The sequence below is a fragment of the Rhinopithecus bieti genome, unplaced genomic scaffold (genome assembly GCF_001698545.2).
Source record: "Rhinopithecus bieti isolate Rb0 unplaced genomic scaffold, ASM169854v2 scaffold_3734, whole genome shotgun sequence".
NCBI lineage: Eukaryota > Metazoa > Chordata > Mammalia > Primates > Cercopithecidae > Rhinopithecus > Rhinopithecus bieti.
In genome coordinates, this window is record NW_016804423.1 from 1524709 (window position 1) to 1530560 (window position 5852).

Here is a 5852-nt window from a genome sequence, read left to right on the forward strand (position 1 = left end):
CCTAAAGTGCTGCGATTACAGGCATGAGCCACTACACCCAGCCGAACTGGTCAAGCTTCTCTTGCTTGGATTTGTCCTGAATACATCAACAGCTGGCTGGGCTTGCTAGTGACATCCTTCATGGCTTGTGTGTCTTGTTGGCATCCAGGCTTCTGTAGTCCTAGGGGAAGGTCAGGAAACTGTCTGAAAGCTCCATGGTTATATGAAGCAAGGAAATGAGATAAAGATCTATTAACTGTCCTTTCAATGAGCTTTTTCTAGTTGCAAGAGCCAAGCATAGCTGTGGTATCAGGAGTCTATTGGTATATGGGTTTCTTGATAGAAACCCATGAAATAAATTTTAAAATAAACTTTATCTCTCATGGATCCCATTAAACATGCTCAGTGAAGACAGTGCTAACTTTTAGGTAACAGGAAGAACTCTTATCTCTTTAATTCTCAATAAAGCTTCAACTCAATAACTTAAAATGTCCAGTGTCTGAAAATCCTCAAAGTTTCTAATATGAGGATAAAGTTAAAATCTTCTCCCTTTCTACAGTAGGGACCCTACCAATAACAGATGTGTGTATGTGTGTGTGTGCTTGTGTGTATTTGTATGTGTGTGAGTGAGAGAATAAGAGATTCTTTCTTTTCCTACCAAGCATTTCCTCTCCCTCAGTTTGTTAAACACAGTTGTTAATCACAACAGGGTCAAAGTTAGGTTAGGAAAAAAAGGAAAACTAGATGGGGAAGTTCTCACTTGAATAGTTCTATTATAAGGTGTGCACACACACTCCAGTGTGACTAGTTCTAGTATAAGGTGTACTCACACACTCCAGCGTGGTTAGTTCTAGTATAAGGTGTACTCGCACACTCCAGTGTGACTAGTTCTAGTATAAGGTGTACACACACACTCCAGTGTGACTAGTTCTAGTATAAGGTGTACTCACACACTCCAGCGTGGCTAGTTCTAGTATAAGGTGTACACACACACTCCAGTGTGACTAGTTCTAGTATAAGGTGTACTCGCACACTCCAGCGTGGCTAGTTTTGGTATAAGGTGTACTCACACACTCCAGTGTGACTAGTTCTAGTATAAGGTGTACTCGCACACTCCAGCGTGGCTAGTTTTGGTATAAGGTGTGCTCACACACTCCAGTGTGACTAGTTCTAGTATAAGGTGTACTCGCACACTCCAGCGTGGCTAGTTTTGGTATAAGGTGTGCACACACACTCCAGTGTGACTAGTTCTAGTATAAGGTGTACTCGCACACTCCAGCGTGGCTAGTTTTGGTATAAGGTGTGCTCACACACTCCAGTGTGACTAGTTCTAGTATAAGGTGTACTCGCACACTCCAGCGTGGCTAGTTTTGGTATAAGGTGTGCACACACACTCCAGTGTGACTAGTTCTAGTATAAGGTGTACTCGCACACTCCAGCGTGGCTAGTTTTGGTATAAGGTGTACTCACACACTCCAGTGTGACTAGTTCTAGTATAAGGTGTACTCGCACACTCCAGCGTGGCTAGTTTTGGTATAAGGTGTGCTCACACACTCCAGTGTGACTAGTTCTAGTATAAGGTGTACTCGCACACTCCAGCGTGGCTAGTTTTGGTATAAGGTGTGCTCACACACTCCAGTGTGACTAGTTCTAGTATAAGGTGTACTCGCACACTCCAGCGTGGCTAGTTTTGGTATAAGGTGTGCACACACACTCCAGTGTGACTAGTTCTAGTATAAGGTGTACTCGCACACTCCAGCGTGGCTAGTTTTGGTATAAGGTGTACTCACACACTCCAGTGTGACTAGTTCTAGTATAAGGTGTACTCGCACACTCCAGCGTGGCTAGTTTTGGTATAAGGTGTACTCACACACTCCAGTGTGACTAGTTCTAGTATAAGGTGTACTCGCACACTCCAGCGTGGCTAGTTTTGGTATAAGGTGTACTCGCACACTCCAGCGTGGCTAGTTTTGGTATAAGGTGTGCTCACACACTCCAGTGTGTAGAGCTAACCCTGTCACACCTCAAGCATTCGTGGGTTTATCAGATACCCTCTATGCTACAATGACCTTTGAATCCTTAGACATATTGAACAGTCTCTATTCCTGGGTTCTTCGCTTCTGCAGCCCCAAGAATCTGGTGATTCCAGTCCCAGCTTTTCATCTGCTTAGAGCTCGTCCATCTCTCCATACTGCACAGAGAATGGATGAGATCCAAGATGACCAACTCGCCAGCTATGTCTCCTTGACCTGTATGGATCCTAGGATGACATCATACATCCTTTGCCTGCACAAGCTCTAGGGAGGCTGATAGGTCTCAGTGTTGCAGACCTCAGGCCCTTGCTCTGCTGCCAAAGGGACAGCTAGTCCTTTTTTGCACTCTAGATGGCTGAAGGAAAAGCCAAGCCTGAGCCCCAACAGCTGTTAACTATGTGAAATACAACAAGCTCTCGGTCCCACAAAAGCCCTTTGAACCTTTCTCCCTTGGGGGAGAGAGGCACAGACCCATAGCACACTAGCGGTTTTCTCCTAATAACTCTCTTCTGAAATTTCCTCTCCCTCGCCAATACCACCCTATGTCCTTGTGATGTGAGTTTTACCAGTTATTGGTATTCTGCTTTCACTTTGGTTACAAATGTATGAAATGGTCCCCTGCCCGCCCACGTATACATTTCTTTTCTTTGTTCAGTGTTTCTGGACATGGTGTGATGCCTACGCTCTGGTTAATTCTGTCTTTCCCAGCCCTGTACCCAGAAAGGCTAATAATACCTCAGGAAGTGCAGGTTTTGCAGAAAGATTCCAACCTCATTTCCAGCAGGTGAGTGGATATGCCACAGAGTTTAAACCCTTCTAGCCAGACCCTTTCAAGTCTCATCAACTGAGGGCCTACAAGATAATATCTAATATCAAATCAGCTGGGGCTGGAAGGAGTAGAGAAAGGCAAGGCCAAAAAGCTGATTGTCAAGCGCTCAGGGCGAGCACCCTAAGACTAAAGAAAAAGGCAAGTCTGGAGACTGGATTTGAACATGTAGGTCATGCTCAAAAAAGCTGGTAAGCCAAGTGCCAAAACTACAGAGAAGACTTACACATATGAGCATGCAAGATAATGAAACAGATGGCAGATGCAGCACTAGAGACAGGTCAGATGTGGAAATTCTGCATATTGGACCTAGAATGAATCCTGGCTCCTAGAAGGAGGAATCCTCACTTAGCCACTGCAGTCTTTTGAATGCAACTCTGCTCATGGGGGACTTCCACGTTGTAAGGTTCTTTTGGGAAGTACCGAAGCCTGAGAGTGCATTGGTCACTATCACACTGAGGAACAACCAGCTGGTAATACTGTCTTCCGCTATGAACTGAAGGAGTAAAATGGAAGAGTGAAATGTGGGATGGAAAATAATAGTAATTATACAAAGCATTGTTATTTATTCAACACAAAAAATGGAAGGATTTATGCTATCTGAAAAACATGTTTTAGCTAATTCTTTTTGATTTTGAAAGTAACTGCTCTTAGTTATAAGAGATGTTATTCAAATAATCCATTGAACTAGGAATATCAAAGATACTGTCCTTTGGGCAAAATTGACCGTAACATTTTTAGTAATTTTAGGGGCATTTCAGCTTTAAGTTGAATTCCCAGTGAACTTTGCAGCGTTTTTTTTTTTTTTTTTTTTTTTTTCTTTTTTTTTTTTTTTTTTTTTTTTTTTTTTTTTTTCTTTTTTTTTTTTTTTGAGACAGGATCTCGCTGTGTTGTCCAGGCTGGAGTGCAGTGGTGCAGTCATGGTTCACTGCAGCCCTGAACTCCAGGGCTCAAATGATCCTTCCGCCTCAGCCTCCTGAGTAGCTGGGACTACAGGCATGCATCACCACATCTGGCTAATTTTTAAATTTTGTATAGAGACAGGGCCTGCTAAGTTGCCCAGGCTGGTCTTGCACTCCTGTCCTCAAGCGTTCCTCCTGCCTCAGCCTCCCAAAGTGTTGGGATTACAGGTAACAGCCACTGTGCCCAGCTTGCAGTGCCTTTTCATTTGATTCATTTTTTCTAAAATTCCCCACCATACAGTTTTCTTGAATTATCCCTTTCATGAGGCATTTGGTCATTTTTTGTTTAATGCAATGTGACATCTCACTAACTTTTAACAGCTATACAAAAATGAGTGAGAAATGCCACATTGATGTAATTAACCTGTCCTTGGAGTATGCCTTCAGGAGAGTAGTGACTTAGAGGAGGGAATGGCTAAAGGCTGGATTCTCAAGGCAGATGGCCAAATCTGGCTATTAGAGAGCCTCAATGTCTCATACATAGGACGAGGATAATGAGAGATCTCCTTACCATGTTGTTGTGTGCATAGAATACACATAGTAGAAGCTCTCACTGTGCTCCAGCACCGGGCACCAGCACAGCGTCACCTGGTTTATTATCTTCCTGCCTTCATGCCTTTAATTTCTGCCTCTCTCCTCCATCTGGAACACTATGTCCAACTCTTCCTGCCAGCATCAATCCTGCCCTACCCTTCAAGGTCTCACTCACGTCCCATTCATCCCGGAATGCTTCCAACCCTCTGTGTGCTATATGATGGCTTTTAATATCTACTCCTGAAACAGTGTTTTCTCTCCCTCACTCGCTGTTTAAGTTGTCAGACACTTTGGACTGACTCCAAGATATACTTGTAGTCCCATTTACATTGTAATCATTTTTGAGGTTAGGAAAGTTGATCCAGAAGTCTTTTATTGAGAAGGTATCTAATAAACAGTTTTTTAGATGACTAATTAACAAGAAAACTATGTATCCATGTATTTACAAAAATCCCCAAACTCGTCCCTTTTACCTCACCCCGATATCTCCTTCTATTCATCTAATTCTATTTTCATTCTACTTGAGGAATTTTATTTGAGTAAAATAGCTCAATCAGTGATCTTTTATCCCTTTACTAAGGAAGTATATATTTTGTGCTCCTTTTATGTTTTGATCAAAATTTAGTTTTAAGCAGATCTGCAAAATGAAATTTTCAGGATTAAATTACTTCTATTCCTTTGTTTTTACCTGGCTTGAGAAGAAGTTACCAATATTAAACTTGGCTTTAAGGTAAGTATTTGACTTAATATTTATTCGACACATAAATAGCAGCCATCAGTTGCCAGAGTTTGTGCATTTGCCTGAAATGACTTTGTATAGCTGGGAAATCTGTGTAGGCTTTTCCCATGTTTAATTCAATAATTAAAATACTAAAAATATTATGTAAACTGCCATTTGAAGAGTGAAAACCAGATAATGAGAAACATGTTTATATAACAAAATACCTAATTGCAATCCATTTCACAGTTCCTATTTTAAATCCAAATGGGAACAATTATGCAAAATTAAATATAGAGGTAATGGCAGTGCCAGATGCCCATTTGAGGACTTTAAGACTAGAAATGACCACTTAGAAAAGGCATGTTATAAACAAGGCATCTGGCCCAGGATTCCATATTCCTTTTTGTTTGATGGGTGCTGTGTATTAATAAAGACTCTCCTTTTGAAGAAAGCTGCCAGCGTCCTTCCCAGGGGTCCCACTCTTCCCTCCATGCCTCACCTTCCCCACTGGGATGTCTGGCTGGAAAAAAACCCTGACATCCCGATGCCCATACATTTCTCATGTTCAGCTTCAGAATACGGGTACTATTGGTCGAGATACACATTGCTAAGAGCATTTGACATTTTCACATCCCCAGGTCCTTTACTTTCTAATTGGTCTTGTGGTATGTTCATAACTACGGACTGCATGTGGATTGTAATAATTATTGGCAATACATTTTCAGCTCACATATATATTTATTATATATTATAATTATATGTATTATGTATTTATGTATTACATATATTTATTATTA